This window comes from Branchiostoma belcheri, unplaced genomic scaffold (genome assembly GCF_001625305.1).
Source record: "Branchiostoma belcheri isolate BF01 breed outbred unplaced genomic scaffold, Haploidv18h27 scaffold179, whole genome shotgun sequence".
Classification (NCBI taxonomy): Eukaryota; Metazoa; Chordata; class Leptocardii; order Amphioxiformes; family Branchiostomatidae; genus Branchiostoma; species Branchiostoma belcheri.
The window spans coordinates 286,046-309,613 of NW_017803257.1; the positions used below are offsets into that span (position 1 = coordinate 286,046).

The 23,568-nt window shown below is 42.1% G+C and overlaps 1 pseudogene; it reads right to left on the reverse strand.

Annotated features, from left to right (window-relative positions):
- The window catches only part of LOC109467230, a 23,150-nt pseudogene extending 1,024 nt beyond the window's left edge, over positions 1-22,126 (reverse strand).
- Positions 22,127-23,568: the final 1,442 nt, after the last annotated feature.

The following is a 23,568-nucleotide window of genomic DNA, read 5'->3' on the forward strand; positions in this document are numbered from 1 at the left end:
ATAATGAAACAGTGACCTGCATCGTCTGTGTTTTTTTTTAAATGACATTTTTTAAATAGACCAACATTAAGGGAAAACATGACAGATTCAAATGCAATTTATAATTACGTAAAGTCTTCGCAATCTCGTGAAGACGCTGCTCCAAGGTGGCGGTCCGGCTTCGCTCGTTGTCCAGGTCGCGTTTCAAGTCGTCAACAGTGGTGGACATGCCGTCCTGGTCGCGCTTCAAGGCGTCTTGGTCGCTCTTCAGGGCGTCAACAGTGGTGGACAGTTGACGCATGCCGTCTTGGTCACGTTTCACAGTTGTCGACAGTTGAGATATTTCCTACAAACGTATTAACGTACGTAAGAATATCTAACGGGCACCATGATAGATAAAGCGGACTGGAGGGAGAGGGCCTGGGACCGGGAACCCCCGACCTAATAATGAATACTTAACGTAAGAAATAAACTTCCGAAAACAGCAGCATTTTCTTTTTTCCATACCCACTTAAAGAAAAATATATGAGAATGAGAAGCAGAGAAAAATCTCGGACAAAAGGCTTTGACTTTCTGGTACAAGACTGTTACCTGTTTGTTACTGAACGTCAGAGGGGCGAGTCCCACGGCGACCAGGCTAAGCAGCACGGCGATGCCGGCGGCGAGGAAGCTGCGGCGGGCGCGGAGGAAGCTACAGACACCACGGCGGCCGCTCGCTCCACCCGAATACGCGCTGTCTGGTAGGAAAAACATACTAGTATTTCGCTCGGGCTATTTTTTTTTACATCGACGTTCCGAATGAACATGTAATGAATGAATATTCGAGTTTAATGCCACATCAACACACACGCACATACATACATACACACACACATGTTCATGCACACGCACACACACACACACACACACGCACACGCACACACACACACACACACACACGCACACGCACACACACGTACACACACGCACACGCACACACACACACACACACACACACACATACACGCACACATACACACACACACGCACACACACACACATACACGCACACATACACACGCACACACACACACATACACGCACACATACACACCACGGCACCAAATGTGCACCGTTGCAAGAACGTTCGCGTATCCTGCTGATGAATTTCACATAAGGAACGTATAAAATAAGGAATGGATTTCTTGTTGTCATTTACCCATACATTGAAGTATAATACAAAAGACGGAAAGTGTTCATATACTTTCTCTACAGGAATAGTTTTTTATGCTTGTACAAATATCCACTGTAAAAGACAGGTCAGAAAAGCGTCGGTTACCTGCAGACGTTGCGTAACGTTTCGCCTCCTCGGCGTTTTCGTACGTGTGTGAAGACGTGTCCTGGTCTTCCTGCTGCTTGTCAGAATCGCCGTTGCCGTGGCGGACACGCCCGCGTGAACCACTCTGACGGACGGGACGGGGTTGGGGTGGCGGCCCGCTGGGTTGAGGGCTGTCGGGGCCGGAGAAAGGCGACCGGACTGGCTCTGCCTGCTCGTACATTTCGACTATGCAGACAGCAGGTACGCAGCACAACAACCAACGTCAAGGCGCATGCATATTCACAAGGATGCCACGATTAGTCTGAAGAAGGAAGGATACCTTGCCCGTATTTGGAGTGGTGGCGTGGTATGACGTCTTTCGTATTGCATTTTGTTTTTCTAGAAGAAGCAGACTCATTTTCCTGGAAGAAGAATTAATCCTGCCTGGCAATCTCGTGATTTTACAGACATGTGCGCATGTAGACAAACGTGGCCATATATACATGTACCAGAGATGCCCCCCCCCCAACACACTTCTGTAGTTGTCTACAAAATCTTATTTTTTATCCGGTATATCTGATGCTATTTATGTTTATTTTAGTGTATTTACGTTGAATGTGTTTACCCTTGTTGCAATATGTATGATATATGTGTTAGCTGCCTAGTGCCAGCGCTGTTTTGTCTTGCTGCAATCTGAATAAAGAATATGAGAATAAAAAGAAAGAACTAACACACCAAACATCCTGTTACACTGGCACACAGTTAAAAGAAATACAGATGCGGATTGAACCACAACAGTTCTTTTTTATTATAGAAACCACCAAAAAGTGCAAAATCTTAAGCATTCTTAACAGTGTCAATTACAGGCAGCAGATTTAACAGTGGTGACAAAATGTCATCTTTCATTGTTACAGTCTTGATTGCTAAAGTGGTATTACACTTTTACAATGTTACAATCTTGAGAGAATTTGACACGAGAAACACGACAATTACAAATCTACTGATGTCGTTGATGTACAATTGACATTCTTTTACTTAAAATTCTTTTACATACTGGCGATTAAATCCTATACGTATATGCTTCTTACTAATAACACGTTATATTGGCACCGTAAGCCTTTCCTTCCATGACAGAACCATCATTTCTGACTTGTTCCAGGTGTTTTCGTCCCGAAGTTCACTCAATTCGAGTGTTGCCAATTTTTTTACCAAGTAAACGTGATAGGATTCAGTTATCAGAAGAACAGTGCATACCTTGTCTAAATAAGTACTTATAAGTAATAAAACTGTGCATGTTCTATTGGTACATCGTCCATCTGTGTGACGGATCCAACTTTTCGTAAGACGTTTTGTCTTCCAAACACTTAAAAACACGTGTTGCCAGTTCTTTACCAGATAATCTTCAATGATCCTGCCTTCAGAAGGACATTTTGTACCCGTACAATGTGTCGTTATGAATAACAATAATAATAAAAGTAATGAAAAATATGAATATTGTATTGGCACAGCGTCTACTTCTACCACTAAATCACCATTTCTAAACTTGTTACTTTTAAAATATTCCAGAATCTTACATCTGAATGTTGCCGTTTTTTTCCATTAGATAAACTTGATATCATTCTGCCATTAAAAGCACATTCTGTCTTGTCTAAAAGTAATAAAACTCTGTTCTATTGGCACAGCGTCTACTTCTGTGACAGACCACCATTTCTTGTTGTCTCCCAAATTCAGTTAATTCGAGTGTTGTCAATTTTTACCAAGTGAACTTGATTTTATTCTTCCACCAGAAGGACATTGTGTTTTTCTACATTGTATCGCAATGAGTAACAATAATGATACAAGTAATAAAATCAATGAAATGTGAATGTTCTATTGGCACAGCGTCTACTTCTTTGGCAGTGGTGGAACTCTCTCCCGTCGCCTATGGACGTTCTGAAAAACAAAAGGTTATAATTATCAGGGATGAGCTGTGGAACGATTTAGTAAAGAATTGGTTTGTAACAAGAGCAATGTTGTTCTGCCGCTTATTCTGATGGGTCCTTAAGCTGTGCTGTGTTTATAAATTACTGGCTGGAGGGGTTTCAGGAAATATTGCGGATACAGTAAGTACCTGGAGTAGCCTGGCATATGAAGGGAAAAGTCCTGTGGCATGGATAGTCGCTCCACTTGTCTTTCCGAGATGAGGAGTAAAGGACGCAATCGTATTTGACCCCATCTTTGGTCGGCTCTCCGTCACCCCAGGAGGTGTACGGCCCAAGTGCAGAACCGTCCACCCACTCAAACTTTCCCTCTTCGCGCTGATCGTGCAGGCCGAACCAGAAGACCCGATCGTCGTGCACGGATTTGTACAGGGAGATGAGGAAGGCGTTGGTCCCGGCGTCTCGGGGCATGGCGAGGGTGCCGCCGTCTACACGACAGGCCGCGGCCGCATCGCTGAAGGTCTTGGGTGTGTTGAAGGCCTTGTAGCAGATTTCACGCCACTTGGTGTAACCTTCGGGACAAGATGCTGGAAAAGAAGGTTTATATTAGCAACATGTCATAGATGGGTCATATGAATATCATTAAATACATGCAATAAATCTACCCCCGGGGATGAATTCGATATAATATGTACTACCCCCCCCCCCACTCACACATGTAATGAAATAGTGACCTGCATTTTCTGTTTTTAAGAAAAAATGACGTTTTCAAATAGACCAACATAAAAAGAAAACATAACAGATTAAAACGCAATTTGTAATTACGTAAAGTCTTCTCAATCTCATGAAGACGCTGCTCCAAAGTGGCGATTCGGCTTCGCTCGTTGTCCAGTTCGCGTTTCAAGTCGTCAACAGCGGTGGACATGCCGTCTTGGTCGCGCTTCAATTGCAATATTTCCTACAAAGGTAAATACGTACTTCAGAATACCAAACGTAAGAAGCAAACTTACCAAAAACTGCAGAAAATTATTTCTTGTACCCTCCTTAAAAGCAGAATGAGAATAAGAAAAACAGCTGAACAAAAAACTTTCTGGTACAAGATCGTTACCTGTCTGTTGCTGAACGTCAGAGGGGCGAGTCCCACGGCGACCAGGCTCAGTAGCACGGCGATGCCGGCGGCGAGGAAGCTGCGGCGGGCGTCGAGGAAGCTACAGACACCACGGCGGCCGCTCGCTCCACCCGGATACGCGCCGTCTGGTAGGAAAACATACTAGTATTTCGCTCGGACCATTTTTTTTATATTTACGTTCCGAATGAACATGTTAATTAATGAATGAATATTCGAGTTTAATGCCACATGAACACATGCACAATCGCACATACATACACACACACACACGCACACACGCACACACACACACACACACACACACACGCACACACATACACATACACGCACACATACACACACACACACGCACACACACACACACATACACACACACGCACACATACACACGCACACACACACACACACACACAAATACACGCACATACATACACACCACGGCACCAAATGTGCACCGTTGCAAGAACGTTCGCGTATCCTACTGATGAATTTCACATAAGGAACGTATAAAAGAAGGGATGGATTTCTTGTTGTCATTTACCCATACATTGAATTATATATACAAAAGACGGAAAGTGTTCATATACTTTCTCTACAGGAATAGTTTTTTTCTGCTTGTACAAATATCCACTGTAAAAGACAGGTCAGAAAAGCGCCGGTTACCTGCAGACGTTGCGTAACGTTTTGCCTCCTCGGCGTTTTCGTACGTGTGTGAAGACGTGTCCTGGTCTTCCCGCTGCTTGTCAGAAGCGCCGTTGCCGTGGCGGACACGCCCGCGTGAACCACTCTGCTGGACGGGACTAGGTTGGGGTGGCGGCCCGCTGGGTTGGCGGCTGTCGGGGCCGGAGAAAGGCGACCGGACAGGCTCTGCCTGCTCGTACATTTCGACTGTGCAGACAGCAGGTACGCAGTACAACAACCAACGTCAAGGCGCATGCATATTCACAAGGATGCCACGATTAGTCTGAAGAAGTAAGGATACTTTTGCCCGTATTTGGAGTGGTGGCGTGGTATGACGTCTTTCGTATTGCATTTTGTTTTTCTAGGAGAAGCAGACTCATTTTCGTGGAAAAACACTTACTAATCCTGCCTGGCAATCTCGTGATTTTACAGACATGTGCGCATGTACACAAACGTGATCATATATACATGTAGCAGAGATCCCCCTCCCACACTTCTGTAGTTGTCTACAAAATCTTATTTTTCATCCGGTATATCTGATACTATTTATGTTTATTTTAGTGTATTTACGTTGAATGTGTTTACCCTTGATGCAATATGTATGATATATGTGTTAGCTGCCTAGTGCCAGTGCTGTTTTGTCTTGCTGCAATCTGAATAAAGAAAATGAGAATAAAAAGAAATAACTAACACACCAAACATCCTGTTACACTGGCACACAGTTAAAAAAATACAGATGCGCATTGAACCACAACAGTTCTTTTTTATTATAGAAACCACCAAAAAGTGCAAAATCTTAAGCATTCTTAACAGTGTCAATTACAGGCAGCAGATTTAACAGTGGTATTAAACTGTTACATTCTTACAGTCTTGATTGCTAAAGTAGTGGTATTACACTTTTACAATGTTACAATCTTGATTGTTACAGTGGTATTAAAGTGTTACATTGTTACAGCCCTGGTCGTTACAGTGGTGTTAAACTGTTACATGGTTACAGCCTTGATTGTTACAGTGGTGTTAAACTGTTACATGGTTACAGCCATGTTTAAATGTCACAGGTTCTTCAATTGCTCCGTCACACATCCATATAACACAACAATTACAAATCTACTGATGTCGTTGATGTACAATTGAAATTCTTTTACTTGAAATTCTTTTACATACTGGCGATTAAATCCTATACGTATATGCTTCTTACTAATAACACGTTATATTGGCACCGTAAGCCTTTCCTTCCATGACAGAACCATCATTTCTGACTTGTTCCAGGTGTTTTCTTCTCAAAAATTCACTCAATTCAAGTGTTGCCAATTATTTTCCCAAGTAAACGTGGTATGACTCAGTCATCAGAATAACATTGCATACTTTGTCTAAATAATTAATAATAGGTAATAAAACTGTGCATGTTCTATTGGTACGTCGTCTACAGTGACGGATCCAAGTTTTCCAAAGATTTTTTTTGTCTTCCAAACATTTCAAAACACGTGTTGCCAGTTCTTTACCAAATAATCTTCAATGATCCTGCCTTCAGAAGGACATTTTGTTTATCTGTCCAATGTGTCGTTATGAATAACAATATTAATACGAGTAATGAAAAATATGAATATTGTATTGGCACAGCGTCTACTTCTTCCACTAAATCACCATTTCTAAACTTGTTACTTTTAAAATATTCCAGAAAAGTTACATCTGAATGTTGCCCTCATTTTCATTAAGTAAACTTGATATGATTCTGGCATCAGAAGGACATTCTGTGCCTTGACTAAATAAGTAAAAAGTAATACATGTAATAAGTAATAAAATTATGAATGTTATATTGGTACACCGTGTACTTCTGTGACAGAACCGCTATTTCTTAAGACTTGCTCAAGTTGTTGTCTCCCAAATTCACTCAATTCGAGTGTTGCCAATGTTTCACAAAGTATATTTTCTATTATTCTACCACCAGAAGGACATTGTACGCCTGTACATTGTATAGTAATAAGTAACAATAATAACAAAAGTAAAAACCAATAAAATATAAACCTTCTATTGGCACAGCGTCTACTTCTACCACAGAATCACCATTCCTAAACCTGCTACCTTTCAAATATTCAGGAAAACTTACATCTGGATGTTTCACTCCTTTTTATCAAGTAAACTTGACATGATTCTGCCATCAGAAGTTGACAATATTCCGTATGGAAACAAGCGTGACTACCATTGTACAGTACTGCCTCATTCAATCTAGTATTTCTACTGTGTAGATTCAAGTTGTGGGATCATTTGAAGAAAATATTGATCTAAAGCAATGCTATAATTGCCGGTGTTACGTTTTACTAGTAAGTTTGACTGCGTCTACTTCTGCCACAGAATTACCATTCCTTAAAGTATCCTCCATATTCAAGAAAACTTACATCTGAATGTTTCATTTTCATCTTGATATGATTCTCCCTTTAGAAGGACATTGTGTGCCTTGCCTAATTCAATACGCATGTTTCGTATGGAAACAAGCGTGACTTCCATTGAACAGAACTGCTTCATTCCATTCAGTATTTCTACTGTGTAGATTAAACTTCTGGGAACATTTGGGGGGAAGTGTTGATCTAAAACAATACTGTAATTTTCGGTCTTAAGTTTTACTAGTTAGTTTGCTGCGGATGGTCAGAAAGCCGCTGCACCGTAGTAGTGAGACTCCAGACAGTCGCCTATGCACGTCCTGAAAAAAAGTTTAGAATTATCAGGGATGAGCTGTGGAATGATTTAGTTAATATGGTTTGTGATACCAGCAATGGTGGCTTGCCGCTCCTGATGGGTACTTAAGCCTCTCCATGTGATAACTGGATGGAAAAGGTTGAGGAAATAATACGAATTCAAAAAAGCAGCCTGGTATATGAAGCGAAACGAATAGTCACATCAGGTGAAAAACAAGTTATAAAAATTATGCATTAAAAACAGGCAAATATTGATCATGTTAAAACCCATGACATACATATGGAGTTAAAAGGCGAAATGCACCCCCTCCCTTAACACAGATACGGGTGCCCTGAATAAACTTTTTTTTAACTAGATGGAAGGGTTTCAGCAAATAATTCGGATGCAAGGAGTACCTGGAGCAGCCTGGCATATGAAGCGAAACATATCGTGGCATTGTTCGTCGTTCCACTTGTCTTTCTCGAATTTCAATATGGAGTAAACGACGCAATCTTGGTTGCCCTCAAGGTTGTCCGGCCGTCCCTGTCCCCAGGAGCTGTACGGCCCGAGTGCAGACCCGTCCACCCACTCAAACCGCCCCTCTATGCGCTGATCGTGCAGGCCGATCCAGAATGTCCTGTCGTCGCGCACGGACTTGTACAGGGAGATGAGGAAGGCGTTGGTGTCCGCGTCTCGGGGCATGGCGAGGGTGCCACCGTCTGCACGACAGGCCGCGGCCGCATCGCTGAAGGTCTTCCATGTGTCGAAGGCCTTGTAGCAGATTCCACGCCAGATTGTGTAACCTTCGGGACAAGATACTGTAAAAGTAGGTTTATATTAGCAACATGTCATGGCAGATGGATCATATTGATATCATTATATACATGCGATAAATACCCCCGGGTATGAATTCCATATACGAATATCTAATATGTACTACCCCCCCCCCAAAACACACACACACTCGCTCACACGTAATGAAACAGTGACCTGCATCGTCTGTGTTTTTTTTTTTACATGACATTTTTTAAATAGACCAACATTAAGGGAAAACATGACAGATTCAAATGCAATTCATAATTACGTAAAGTCTTCTCAATCTCGTGAAGACGCTGCTCCAAGGCGGCGGTTCGGCTTCGCTCGTTGTCCAAGTTGCGCTTCAAGGCGTCAACAGTGGTGGTAATGTTGTCTTGGTCGCGTTTCAAGTCGTCAACAGCGGTGGACATGCCGTCTTGGTCGCGCTTCAAGGCGTCTTGGTCGCTCTTCAGGGCGTCAACGGTGGTGGACAGTTGACGCATGTTGTCTTGGTCACGTTTCACAGTTGTCGACAGTTGAGATATTTCCTACAAACGTATTAACGTACGTAAGAATATCTAACGGGCACCATGATAGATAAAGCGGACTGGAGGGCCTGGGACCGGGAACCCCCGATCTAATAATGAATACTTAACGTAAGAAATAAACTTACGAAAACAGCAGCAATTTCTTTTTTCATACCCACTTAAAGAAAAATATAAGAGAGAATGAGAAGCAGAGAAAAATCTCGGACAAAAGGCTTTGACTTTCTGATACAAGACTGTTACCTGTTTGTTACTAAACGTCAAAGGGGCGAGTCCCACGGCGCACAGGCTAAGCAGCACGGCGATGCCGGCGGCGAGGAAGCTGCGGCGGGCGCGGAGGAAGCTACAGACACCACGGCGGCCGCTCGCTCCACCCGAATACGCGCCGTCTGGTAGAAAAAACATGCTAGTATTTCGCTCGGGCTATTTTTTTTTACATCGACGTTCCGAATGAACATGTCATTAATGAATATTCGAATTTAATGTCACATCAACACACACGCACATACATACACACACACATGCTCATGCACACACACACACACACACACACACACGCACGCACGCACACACACACACACACGCACACACACACACACATACATACACGCACGCAGGCACACACACACATACACGCACGTACACACGCACGCACACACACGCACACACGCACACACGCACACACACACACACATACACACCACGGCACCAAATGTGCACCGTTGCAAGAACGTTCGAGTATCCTGCTGATGAATTTTACATAAGAAACGTACAATAAGGAATGGATTTCTTGTTGTCATTTACCCATACATTGAAATATAATACAAAAGACGGAAAGTGTTCATATACTTTCTCTACAGGAAAAGTTTTTTCTGCTTGTACAAATATCCACTGTAAAAGACAGGTCAGAAAAGCGTCGGTTACCTGCAGACGTTGCGTAACGTTTCACCTCCTCGTCGTTTTCGTACGTGTGTGAAGACGTGTCCTGGTCTTCCCGCTGCTTGTCAGAATCGCCGTTGCCATGGCGGACACGCCCGCGTGAACCACTCTGCTGGACGGGACTGGGTTGGGGTGGCGGCCCGCTGGGTTGGGGGCTGTCGGGGCCGGAGAAAGGCGACCGGACAGGCTCTGCCTGCTCGTGCATTTCGACTGTGCAGACAGCAGGTACGCAGCACAACAACCAACGTCAAGGAACATGCATATACACAAGAATGCCACGATTAGTCTGAAGAAGGAAGGATACTTTTGCCCGTATTTGGAGTGGTGGCGTGGTATGACGTCTTTCGTATTGCATTTTGTTTTTCTAGAAGAAGCAGATTCATTTTCGTGGAAGAAGAATTAATCCTGCCTGGCAATCTCGTGATTTTACAGACATGTGCGCACGTAAACCAACGTTGCTATATATACATGTAGCAGAGATCCCCCTCCCACACTTCTTTAGTTGTCTACAAAATCTTATTTTTTATCCAGTATATCTGATGCTATTTATCCTTATTTTAGTGTATTTACGTTGAATGTGTTTACCCTTGTTATAGTAAGAATGATATATGTGTTAGCTGCCTAGTGCCAGCGCTGTATTGTCTTGCTGCAATCTGAATAAAGAAAATGAGAAGAAAAAGAAAGAACTAACACACCAAACATCCTGTTACACTGGCACACAGTTAAAAAAATACAGACGCGCATAGAACCACAACAGTTCTTTTTTATTATAGAAACCACCAAAAAGTGCAAAATCTTAAGCATTCTTAACAGGCAGCAGATTTAACAGTGGTATTAAACTGTTGCATTGTTACAGTCTTGATTGTTAAAGTGGTATTACACTTTTACAATGTTACAATCTTGATTGTTACAGTGGTATTAAAGTGTTACATTGTTACAGCCCTGTTCGTTACAGTGGTGTTAAACTGTTACATGGTTACAGCCATGTTTAAATGTCACAGGTTCTTCAATTGCTCCGTCAAACATCCATATAACACGACAATTACAAATCTACTGATGTCGTTGATGTACAATTGACATTCTTTTACATACTGGCGATTAAATCCTATACGTATATGCTTCTTACTAATAACACGTTATATTGGCACCGTAAGCCTTTCCTTCCATGACAGAACCATCATTTCTGACTTGTTCCAGGTGTTTTCGTCCCAAAGTTCACTCAATTCGAGTGTTGCAAATATTTTTCCCAAGTAAACGTGATAGGATTAAGTCATCAGAAGAACATTCGGTACCTTGTTTACAATAATTACTAATAAGTAATAAAACTGTGCATGTTATTTTGGTACGTCGTCTACCTCTGTGACGGATCCAACTTTTCGTAAGACTTTTTGTCTTTCAAACATTTAAAAACACGTGTTGCCAGTTCTTTACCAGATAATCTTCAATGATCCTGCCTTCAGAAGGACATTTTGTATCTGTACAATGTGTCGTTATGAATAACAATATTGATACGAGTAATGAAAAATATGAATATTGTATTGGCACAGCGTCTAATTCTACCACTAAATCACCATTTCTAAACTTGTTACTTTTAAAATATTCCAGAAAAGTTACATCTGAATGTTGCCCTCATTTTCATTAAGTAAACTTGATATGATTCTGCCACCAGAAGGACATTGTATGCCTGTACATTGTATCGTAATAAGTAAGAATACAAACAAAAGTAATAAAAGCAATAGAATATAAACCTTCTATTGGCACAGCGTCTACTTCTACCACAGAATCACTCTTTCTAAGCCTGCTACCTTCCAAATATTCAGGAAAATTTACATCTGAATGTTTCACTAATTTTTATCAAGTAAACTTGATATGATTTTACCTTCAGAAGGACATTGTGTGTCCTGACTAATTAAGTTGACAAATGTTACTTATGGAAACAAGCGTGACTACCATTAAACAGAACTGCTTCATTCTATTCAGTATTTCTACTTTGCAGATTCAACTTTTGGAAAGAAATGTTGATCTAAAACAATGCTGTAATTTCCGGTCTTAAGTTTGTACTAGTTAGTTTGACCAAGGTTGGTCAGAGTGTGGCTGTACAGCAGTGGTGAGACTCCCGCCTGTCGTCTATGGACATCCTGAGAAAAAAAATATCAGGGGTGAGATGTAGAATAGCTAATATAAGACATGGTTTGTGACAGGAGCAATGATGGTCCGCTGTATTAGTCTGATATGTGATCACTGGATGAAAGGGTTTCAGGAAGTACTGGAGCAGCCTGGCAAATGAAGCAAAATGACTAGCCAGATCATGTCAAGATGCTTGAAACAAGTATTGTATCAAAAACAGGCCAAATATGGATCATGTTGAAAGCATGACATACATGCAACATAATATGCAGAAATCCATGACATACATGCAACATAATATGCAGAAATCCATGACATACATGCAACATATTCAATTAAAATGCGAAATGCACCCCCTCCCTTAACCCAGATACGGGTGCCCTGAATCAACTGCTTTTTTTAACTAAAGGTGGTGGCTAATACTAGATGGAAGGGTTTCAGCAAATAATGCGGATGCAAGGAGTACCTGGACAAGCCTGGCATATGAAGTGATACTTGGTGTTGCAGCGTTCGTCCTTCCACGTCGCGTCTTCCCAGGGTGGGAATGGGTCTGAAGCGACGCAATTTTTGCTGTCCGCGAAGTCGCCAAAATAGTTGCTCGGGTTTCCCGGACGCCAGGAGTCGTACTTCCCAATTGCAGACCCGTCCACCCACTCAAACCTTCCCTCTACGCTCTGATCGTGCAGGCCGATCCAGAAGCCTCGGTCGTCGCTCACGGAGTTGTACAAGGAGATGAGGAAGGCGTTGGTCTCAGCGTCTCGGGGCATGGCGAGGGTGCCGAAGTCATCGCGACAGGCCCCCGCCGCATCGCTGAAGGTTTCGAGTGTGTCGAAGGCCTTGTAGCAGGCTCTACGCCACTTGGTGTAACCTTCAGGACAAGATACTGGAAAAGAAGGTTTATATTAGCAACAGGTCATAGAGGCATGGGCCATGTTAATAATCATCATGATATATACAACCCGGGGCTGTATTCAATATACAAATATTTATTATGACACAGTATTAAAATCCTGTTTTTAGATAAATTCCGTTTTCAAATAGACTAACACAAAGGAAAAATATAACACGTCGATGAAGGTTAGACATCCAGGTAATACAATACGCCAAAAAGCAGTTACTCAAGCAACTGTATATGATTTTGAAAACGTCAGACGTTTCAGCTAGTATCCGCTAGCTTTCGTCAGTGACTGAGAGACCAGAGGGGAAATGCAGGTTTATAAGCACAACCTATTGATTGATATGCAAATAAAGAGAAGACAAATTTTTGGAAGTCGAAAATGGAACAAAAGTCAGCCAAGTCAAGACAAGATAATGCAAAAAAATATAACAGCTGAAAACGTAATTTATAATTACGTAGAGTCTTATTAAGCTCGAGAAGGCCCTGCTCCAAGGTGGCGGTTCGGTTTCGCTCGTTGTCCAGGTCGCGTTTCAAGGCGCCTTGGTCACGTTTCAATGCATTTTTGTCGCGCTTCAAGGCGTCAACAGTGGCGGAAAGTTGCCGTACGTCGTCCTGGATGCGTTTCAAGGTGTCTTCGTCACCTTTCAAGGCGTCAAAAGCCGTCGACAACTGCGATATTTCCTACAAACGCATATACGTACGTCAGAATACCGAACGGCAACTGCACTTACAGTACCAGCAGCCCGTACAAAAAGACTGAAAAACTCTTTCTTACACACGGCAATATGCCTGTACAACGAGTCTTTGCAGTAACTCTCAGGACTCTCTGGACTTTACTTTAGTGCCCACGTGTGGCTTTGTAATGTGTTTGTGTATACGTATTGTAATGTTAATTTTGTACTTACTACACGATTGTAAAAAAACAGTGTTATTCAGCTTGTTTGTGCAGTAGCTGCAAGGCTGATTTTTAAGAATAAAACTTGAAAATTGAACTTGAAACTTGAACGTAAGAAGCAAACGTAGAAGCAAAACTTCAGAAAATTATTTCTTGTACCCTCCTTTAAAAGCAGAATGAGAATCAGATAAACATCTAAAGAAGATTCTGTGTGGTACACGACTGTTACCTGTTTGTTGCTGAACGTCAGAGGGGCGAGTCCCACGGCGCACAGGCTCAGTAGCACGGCGATGCCGGCGGCCACACAGCTGCGGCGGGCGCGGAGGAAGCTACAGACACCACGGCGGCCGCTCGCTCCACCCGGATACGCGCCGACTGGTAGGAAAAACATACTTCGCTCAGGTTATGGTTTACGTCGATATTCACACATAGTGATGCTCAGTTTAAACAAATGAACACGTGTCAATGAAGAACCAGTATGAAAAAATAGCATTAATTGATTGTGCAAATTAGACCTCATTTGCATAATTAACGCCTGTTAATGTTCCACCTGTCATACATTACATATGCTATATGTATTAAATTTCATAATGAAAAGCAATGAAATTAGATTATCTTCTTACTACTTGTGAAAAAAAGGTTTACCTGGTATGGTAGCGTACGTGGCGTCGGGTGTGTTTTCAGTGTCGTTCGCACGTGCCTGGTTATCAGTCTGGGGCTGGTCCATGGGCGGGTCGGCTGGGAAAATAAAACAACAAAGATGTGATATAGTCATTTGCGAAAAATATTGGGCCTTACTGCCCCAATATTAAAAATTTAACATTATTATATATGATACAAAATTAACAACATAGATGTTATAAACGATTTACCTGAACAGCCAAGCAGAAAAAAGTTCTTAAGAAATAAATAAAGGGAACTACATGTACTTGTGTATTTTATTCATATCTAAATTGTTGATATTTTTTTAATCGAAACTGCCCGGCCGGGCCCCGGTTTGGAAATGTGACCTCAAGTTTAGAAGGTAAGGAACTAGTTCCTCGGACCTGCATGTTTACAGTCGTTTCTTTCGTGCTTACAAATAATGTTTTTGTTACATTACGAAACAGTGCAGGTATCTTGACAAATTATTCTATAGAGTTCTAAAAGTTCTAACTATCTAAAATAAACAAATCAAAAAGGAATGCAAAAAATGATGCAGGAAAAGACGAAAACGTTTTACCTGGTATGGTGGTGGCGAACGTGACGTCGGGTGTGTTTTCATCGTCGTTCTCAGGTGCCTGGTAATCAGTCTGGGGATGGTCCATGGCTGGGTCGGCTGAAGAAAAAAACAAAGATATTATATAGTCATCTGTGAGAAATTTTGAGCCTCTAACATACAAATGGACAACATAGGGGCTATAAACGATTTATTAGACAACAAAGTACAAAAAACTTTTTGAAAATCATAATGGGAACTACATGTTCTTATCGTTGATACAAATTGTTGATTTTTAATCAAAACTGCACGACCGGGCCCCGGTTTGGAAATGTGACCTCAGGTTTAGAAGGTGAGGAACTAGTTCCTCGGACCTGCATGTTTACAGTCGTTTCTTTCGTGTTTACAAATAATGTTTTTGTTACATTACAGAACAGTGCAGGTATCTTGACAAATTCTTCTATGGATTTCTCAACAAAATCCTACTTCAGATGTACGCTAATAGTAGCACAGACCAATCACGGTAACTACCTAAAAGAAACAAATCATAAAGGAATGAAATAAAATTATGCAAGAAAAGACAAAACAATTAAAAAACGTTTTACCTGGTATGGTGGTGGCGTACGAGACGTCGGGTGTGTTTTCAGCGTCGTTCTCAGGTGCCTGGTAATCAGTCTGGGGCTGGTCCTTAGGTGGGTCGGCTGGGCGAAAAAGCAAAGATGTTATATACTATTAGTCATCTGTGAGAAATTTTGAGCCTTTAACATGCAATGGACAAAATTAGGGCTATACACGATTTACCTGAACTAGAGGCGTACATAGGGTTGAGCATTTTCGCAGTGGCGTTCGCAAGTGACCGCCAACATGACTGGGGTAGCCGCATACGTGTGGCGCCTGAAGTAGAAGAAAAACAAAACAACTGAAATTTGACGTATGACCGGCTACTACGGTCACGTGTCACTGACGTCACGTTCCAAGAGTAGACGGGTCCATTCCGGAACAAGGTTGATGGAGTGAACCGAAAATTTGGGGTAAGTTCTAATTCTGTAATCTAAGTGTTGGAAGTTAAAGCTTAGTCCTTATTTTATAACTGAAATTTGATTTTGATTTTATTGAAGTGATTCATTATTACACACGCGGAGCAGAGGCAGCTGTTGCTGGTGTTGTGTCCGGCACATAGAAACGAATACTGGACAGACAATACTCATTTTTACTTGAGTCTAATGGGGAAAGTCCCTTTCCAAAGGGCACAAGATCGGTGGCATGGCAGGACTCGAGCCCGGGACCTCTTGATTCCGAGTCGCGCAAGCTGCCATTGCGCCACACGACCCGCCCACAACTGACATTTGAATTCAATCAATCCGTGGAAAATATTAGGCGTTGAACGCAAGGTAGAAGATACAAAAATTAAAAAGACTGTAATTGGTCTACCTGCATGGGATGCGTAGATTGGGTTTGGTATTTTGGCAGCGGCGTCCGCACGTGATCGCAGTGACTGAGGCTGCAGCGTGGGTGTGGTGCCTGAGACAAGTGAAGAAAATTTAAGTAGTCATCTGCCGAAAAATAACACCGGTAAAAGAAAAAGGAACTCAGAAACTCTACAAAACGGACTCTCCCTTACCGTCCCTCTTAAGACTGTTGAACGAAATGAAATGATACTGCTCTTAACTCTGTAAATGCCTCTCTTGTGCAATTTGTATATGAAATAGTTTAAGGTAATTTTGAAATGTACAGTACTAATGTGAATGACCAAAATTTGAATTTTACTATGCTAAATGTATGTAATATCGTGTAAATATTTTTAATGTGTAACTCTATTACCACATCTTGACTCCAAGATTGTGCAGTCGTTAATGTTTTTAAAACAGGATGTACATCTCTGAACGTAATTCAGCTTCATGCTGCAATGTTCTTGATTTCAGCAATAAGCTATATTTGATTGATTGATTGATTGATTGATTGATTGATTGATTGATTGATTGATTGAAAATGATAACCTCTGTAGACGATTTACCTGCATTAGAGGCGTACATAGGGTTGGGTATTTTTGCAGCGGCGTCCGCACGTGATCGCCAATAAGGCTCAGGCTGCCGCATGGGTATGGCACCTGAGAGAAATGTATACTAGAAAGGTAACATTTGCAAGCAAATGCAATATGTTTACCTCAGGATGGTCTTGCCTACGATTTAACGTTATACATTTATTAGGAAAGGAAAGGTAGAAGGATAGTTTGCTTATATTACTGACTTTTATATGCTGTTTATAGAGTAACATCAACGTTATAACTGGGGAATTTGAATGTTTTTGCCGTTGTAAGGCCAAGTCTACCCGTCTGCCACTCAAAGATCATTACCATAGACTAGTCTTGTAGTGCCATGTATAGGAGATACTAGGATATATAAAGTTACATACCACAGTACCAATGATTCACTCAGCACACACTCTTATCATGTTTGCAATTAGGCCACAGCACGTAACTTTAATCAATGACATCCTCTGCAGACTGCAAGTAAACTTCGAGTCTTTTTGACAGCTATAGTTACAAAGGACTTTGCTGCGCTCATCTCACTACCTTATTACATTTTTGTAAATAGGAAACAGGACGTAGGCTGAAATAATAATGATGATAAGTTTATTATTATTACAAATACATGACAGAAGGCTAATTGTAAATACGTATATCATACGAAATGATATACAATGATATGAAGAACTAATTCCTACAGTACACTTTAGTCTTTATACTACAGTATATAAGATATATATCAAGCCAGTTTTGTTGGGTTTTACTTGTTCTTTTGATCGCCGAGCCAGTGAATATACCCACTTCTATAATAATTGTTCTTTGAAATTTTATATGAAAATCATTGCAATGATAATGAAAATCTACAGTTGTGTAAAATATTGGAACTACACACTCTATAAAACCATACATACATACTTAAAAGCTATACATGACTTAACTGTTACATATATTATGCAAATTTAACATACATAATGAATATTTACTGGCCAAAATGGAGATATAATGTGTTTCTAGAAATGGTTAGTGATGTGTTGTATCCTTCTGTGGATGGCTGGGTTCAGCTCTGTTAGGTTCCTCCCCAGTTTCTCATGGACCAAGTTCTGCTTCCTTTCCTAGCAGAGGTCCAATCTTAAGAGTCTTATGAGGATACAAACAGGAGAGTAAGCATTTCAAATGTGATCAGAAACTGATATTATCCTTATTATGTTTAGAGAGATAACTTCAGAATCACGGGATATGCATCATCGGGATACGGAATTTTCGGGGATAGGCGTCCCGAAAAATCCCGCGAGATATCCGCGTGTGGTGCGAGATCTCCAAGTCTACCGCGGGTCCTGTCACCGATGGCGGCGTGCCAAATGTTTATTTTTACGTCCTGTCGGGCGATCTGGGCAGGGCCAATGGAGCACCCTGACGTCAGTCAACTTTGCCAAAATTTTTATTCACCGATAGCACAGGAGTGTATATTGTGTATGACGCGTTCCTCACGCGGTAATAGGTGAACTGCTACATTTTTACAAAGCTATTGTGCAGCGAAAAACTCACGAAAACTGTAAGAAAATAGCAGGAATGAATTTTTAATAACCCCTTCGTCTCCGGTGAGTTTCGGCAAGTTTATAAACCTTCAAATAAAATGGGGCGTACCGGCTGTAGTAGTAGTTGTATTTCATTGTGACATCTTGTACTAAACTGGCTTGTTGAGGTCTACTCATCTTCTCATAAGCAGACTGCGTCAAGTAGTCTCTGTATTACGAAAATTAGGAACGTTTGCACATCAAAATCCCGCGGCAAGCGTCTCACCCCTCCCATGCAAACACGTACACATAAAATAAATAAACCCTTGCATCAACAATCAACGATCCGACCACGTCCATTGACGTACGTATTACCCTGAAAGCAAGTACTTCCACGCGGCTGGCAAAAAATCTTCCGGTGGAAAAAGCATTCTCGTTCTCGATGTCACTTGTGAAAACGTTGTTTTGGAATGAAAAATACAATGCCGCTTACAGGACTGAGGCGGAAAATCGCTACAATCGCCAGGGCGGCCGGAGTCTCTGGGGCGGAGCATCGAGCCTTTGAGTTTGAAATCTTGCCGCCCAGCCAGTGGGCGGGTCCCCGTCTGTGTGCTGTGATTGGGCGCCGCGCGGTGATAGCTATGCTGCGTGCCGTTTCTGTGGCAACGTGGCCCAGTCACAGAAATGTATCAATTCTTGTTCGTCGCTGATCGCAAACACAGCCAAGAGGCGTAAAGAACTTTTTAATTATGCTTCGCCCCCCCCCCCCTCTTTTGTATAATGTTTAATCTCCCTTCCGCAGCTCCGTGCGTCGACCTCCCCTATCTAGGAGAAAAATGAACTTCTGGCGACATGGCACGTGGATGTGTTAGATTTTATATCTGAGATAGCGCGGGTCGGGTGACATCAAAAGCAGTACTTAGGGCCGTCCACATCGTAAGGTCAGACAGAAATTCTCGTACCAAGACGGTTGTATTATTTTGTTATCGTTCTAAACATTATTAAGCCACTAAAATTTTCGATATTAAAAAAAAACATTTGATTAAAAACACTATTCGTTTGTGCTACTGTTATCATCATGCATAATTTGGAAACAAACATGCGCTGCACCGTCTGTCTGTAAAAATCTTAGTCAACATGGTTCCCGAAAAATCCCGGGATATCCCGATGAATCCCGATTTGATGCTTATCCCGTGTACTGTACTGTGTTATCCCGAAAAAGATTGAAACTGTCTGACAAAACGACAAAATGTAATGTCACATCCATGTTTATATAAACGTAAACAAACGCCCCCTCCCCGGCCCCGCACCCACATTACAAAGTCGACAATAGTTACAGATGAACACAATTCTGTTTACTTTATTTTCAAAACGGCAGCAAGCCTAAATCTCTATACATACGAGATTCTATCAAGTCAGGAGCTAGTGTACATTATGAGTGTTTTTTTTTTATTTGAGCCGGCGGTGACATGCAAAAAATTACACAAAGTCGCCGGCGTTCTGTGGAAATCTGCAGTCCTAATTGTGGATATTGAACCCCAAATCCCAATGCAATATTCTCTACTCGAGACTGGTATTCATATGACCGTATTTTACGAAGAAAAATGAAAACTGACCGCTGACATTGATCCACCGATCTCTTCTCGTGTCATACAAGGGCGGATGCCCATATTTGGAAATCTCGGGTGTTCCGTGCGTAGCGCTAGGGTCATTGACCGCGGTTATCGAACACGCTGTTCCATTGTTCCATGGTTGTTCGAATGTTCCAAACGCGTTCTTTTTGTTCGATTTTTGGCTTAAAATGCAACTTTTTTCACCCATTTTTTGCCAATAAAATCATTTTCTGACATCTATGTTGGCCAAAATGACCAAGGTTCAATGTCTAACGTACCAACCTACCAGCATGCTGAATTTCATTTTCCTCCAAGCTGTAATTACGAAAATATCTACGATTTTTAGGTGTTTGGAGAAGAGGAAGAGGAAGAGGAGGAGGAAATGAGCAAATATAATATGTTTTCCTTCGGTAAACATAATAAAGTCATGCAGGAAGATATATATAGGGTGTTCGTCTACGCCAAAAGTAATCGTCCAAAAGTTGCCTTCGGGGGGGGGGGTCCCTACGTTACTGACTGGTAGGCAGAGATGCTGTGCTCGTACAGCGGGCAGGAAAAGGCACTTTACACGACTTTGCTCACTTAACTCAGGTGGAAATCAGTACCTAGCTTCGGTTAGGGACGTCCCTCGGATAGGACGTTAATGGAGGTCCCGTGTTTGGGAGAGCCACACCCCATGCACGTTAAAGAACCTACCGCACTTATCGAAAAGAGTAGGGGATCTTCCCGATGTGAGTGGTTCAAAACCTTACAGTCCGGTCTTACGCAGCTTGTATGTACAAAACTGGTGTGTTACGCCTAAAGGCGGTTTACCGGTTAAGCGAAACAAACAAACCTTTGACGAAGCACCAAACGCCCACCGGTGCGAGATCGTTGGCGAACCCTCTTCATGAATTTTACAAGCGTACCGTTAAGACTGCAGATTTTTTGACAAGCCGTGGGGGCGACAAACTCAAGTTACACTACGAAATATTCATGTAGCCACCAGACAATACGTTATACAAGCAAGCAAAGCGTGGGTTTCATACAATCAGTCTTTAAAGTACGAACAATCTATAACCTAGTGAAACACATACATAAACACCGACAGGATCGAGCAAGACACTACAAGAAACGATTTGATTCCAACAAAAAAGTCTAGATCTGCAAATGCAGCAGTATTTGATATTGTACATTGTTGACAGAAAAGATTAACCTCTTAAAAGTAAATGTACCAGAATACCATCTGAAAGATCATCCAAGTCAGTAATAAAGCCAATCGGTATTTTCAAGTTGCCAAAAAGGGTATTTCGTTGTTGAGTGTAGTTAGGGCAGTGTAACAAAAAGTGACTAATGTTTTCACATGGGTGACCACAGGAACAAGCTGGACTTGAAACTAAATTACGAGAGAATAAGCTTTGATTTAGACTGTGCGTGCCGAGGCGAAAACGTGTACAGGACAGCACAGGAGTACCGGGACCGGAACTAAGGTAAGTAGTTGGGGAGGGGCGTACAGTTTTAAACAATTTTTTTCCAAACAAAGGAAGGCTCAACGAGCGATCTGCTAGGGTCAGATTTCTTGTTGCCATCAAATTTAACCATACAGCAAAGTATGCAATAGTCAGTGATCATATTCCTTTTCTACGGGAAATTATTTTCTTATTGCACAAATATCTACTGTAAAAGGCTGGTTCCTTACCTGCAGACGTTGCGTGACGTTTCACGCCATCGACGTCTTCGTATGTGTGTGAAGACGTGTCCTGGTCTTCCCGCTGCTGGTCAGAAGCGCCGTTGCCGTGGCGGACACGCCCGCGTGAACCACTCTGCTGGACGGGACGGGGTTGGGGCGGCGGCTCGCTGCTTTGGGGGCTGTCGGGGCCGGAGACAGGCGGCCGGACAGCCTTTCCTTGCCCGTTCATTTCGATCGAAATGTGCAAGCTGTATTGTTGCGCAGTGTGTGACTTTAAATCTGTGTCTGAAGAAGTAAGGCTACACTTGCTCTTATTTGGAAGAATCACATGGCATGATGCAATGGCATGGCATTTTGCTTTTCTGCAAGAGCCAGACATATTTGCGTGGGAGAAGAGGTAATCTGTGCTGGTAAGCAGCAAATCAAACGCATCTATTCACACGTGTAAAAACCTGTGTTTGTTCACATTTGTACAAACGTGTGCGAATTGTACAAACATGTGCGAATGCTTTAACTCTGCCGTATACACATTCAGTAGAGACGCCCAAGACCCCCCTCCCACTTCTTTGGTTGTCGACAATTTAATAGCTATATTGCATTCGATATATCTGAATCTAGTTATCGGTATTTGATTGTATTTAAGTTGTTTACCCTAATGTGGTAGCTGTATAATGCAAATATTTGTATTGTCTTGCAATCTCAATAAAGATTAAGAGAATGAAGATTAAAATTAAGAAAGAATAAAGACAAAATACTAGAAACTTGCTAGATGGGGTGAATACGTGACCATTTTATATTCATAATTTCTAAATATCTTAAAGATCAGACCTGCTAGCACCATACGTACAAAATTATATGATAACTAGCAAGGCCGACATTTGCTCGGGAGAAAATGCAGCAAATGGCTTCACCACGTCCCCCGTACCAAAAATGGACCTATCCCCCACCTGCACGAAATGGATTGTTCCTAAATTACCCCTGTCCAAAATGTAAAGTGTTCCAATAGTCTATACCTTCATGCAGCAAAAGGATCTTTTAACGCCTTCCGCTGTCTTAGAACTGTCAGTTTGGAGATTTGGGTTTTCAAGCTACAATCGCTATTTTTACCTAAAATAAGGTAAAAAAAAGAGTAATTTAAAAGGTTGGTACCGGCCCTTCCTATGCCGAAGTTCAGGTCATTCAGATTTATTAGCAGGGCACAGGAGCCAAATATGTACATTTTTTTTTCGAAAATAGTAAGAAAAAATCCCCTTATTTTTTTACACAATTTGTGATGTATGTCAGAAGCTCGGTAGCGATCTGTAGAGATGTGTCCAAAGTATCCCCATACCAATTTTCAGGTCCCAAAATGTATATGTTTTGCCTGAAAAGGAGCTGGCCTGTGTAGGCCCTGGAGCCGAGGAGCTGGCCTGTGTAGGCCCTGGAATCGAGGGTCAGGGGTGTAGGCCCTGGAGCCGAGGAGCTGGCCTGTGTAGGCCCTGGAGCCGAGAAGCTGGCCTGTGTAGGCCCTGGAGCCGAGGAACTGGACCTGTGTAGGCCCTGGAGCCGAGGAGCTGGCCTGTGCAGGCCTTTGAAAAAGTCTAGCACCCAGGCTACATGACACACCTGTTGATTTTCTCTCGTTGCTCATTCCTCACTGCAAGCATCCCGTTTCTGCTAAACACAACACCT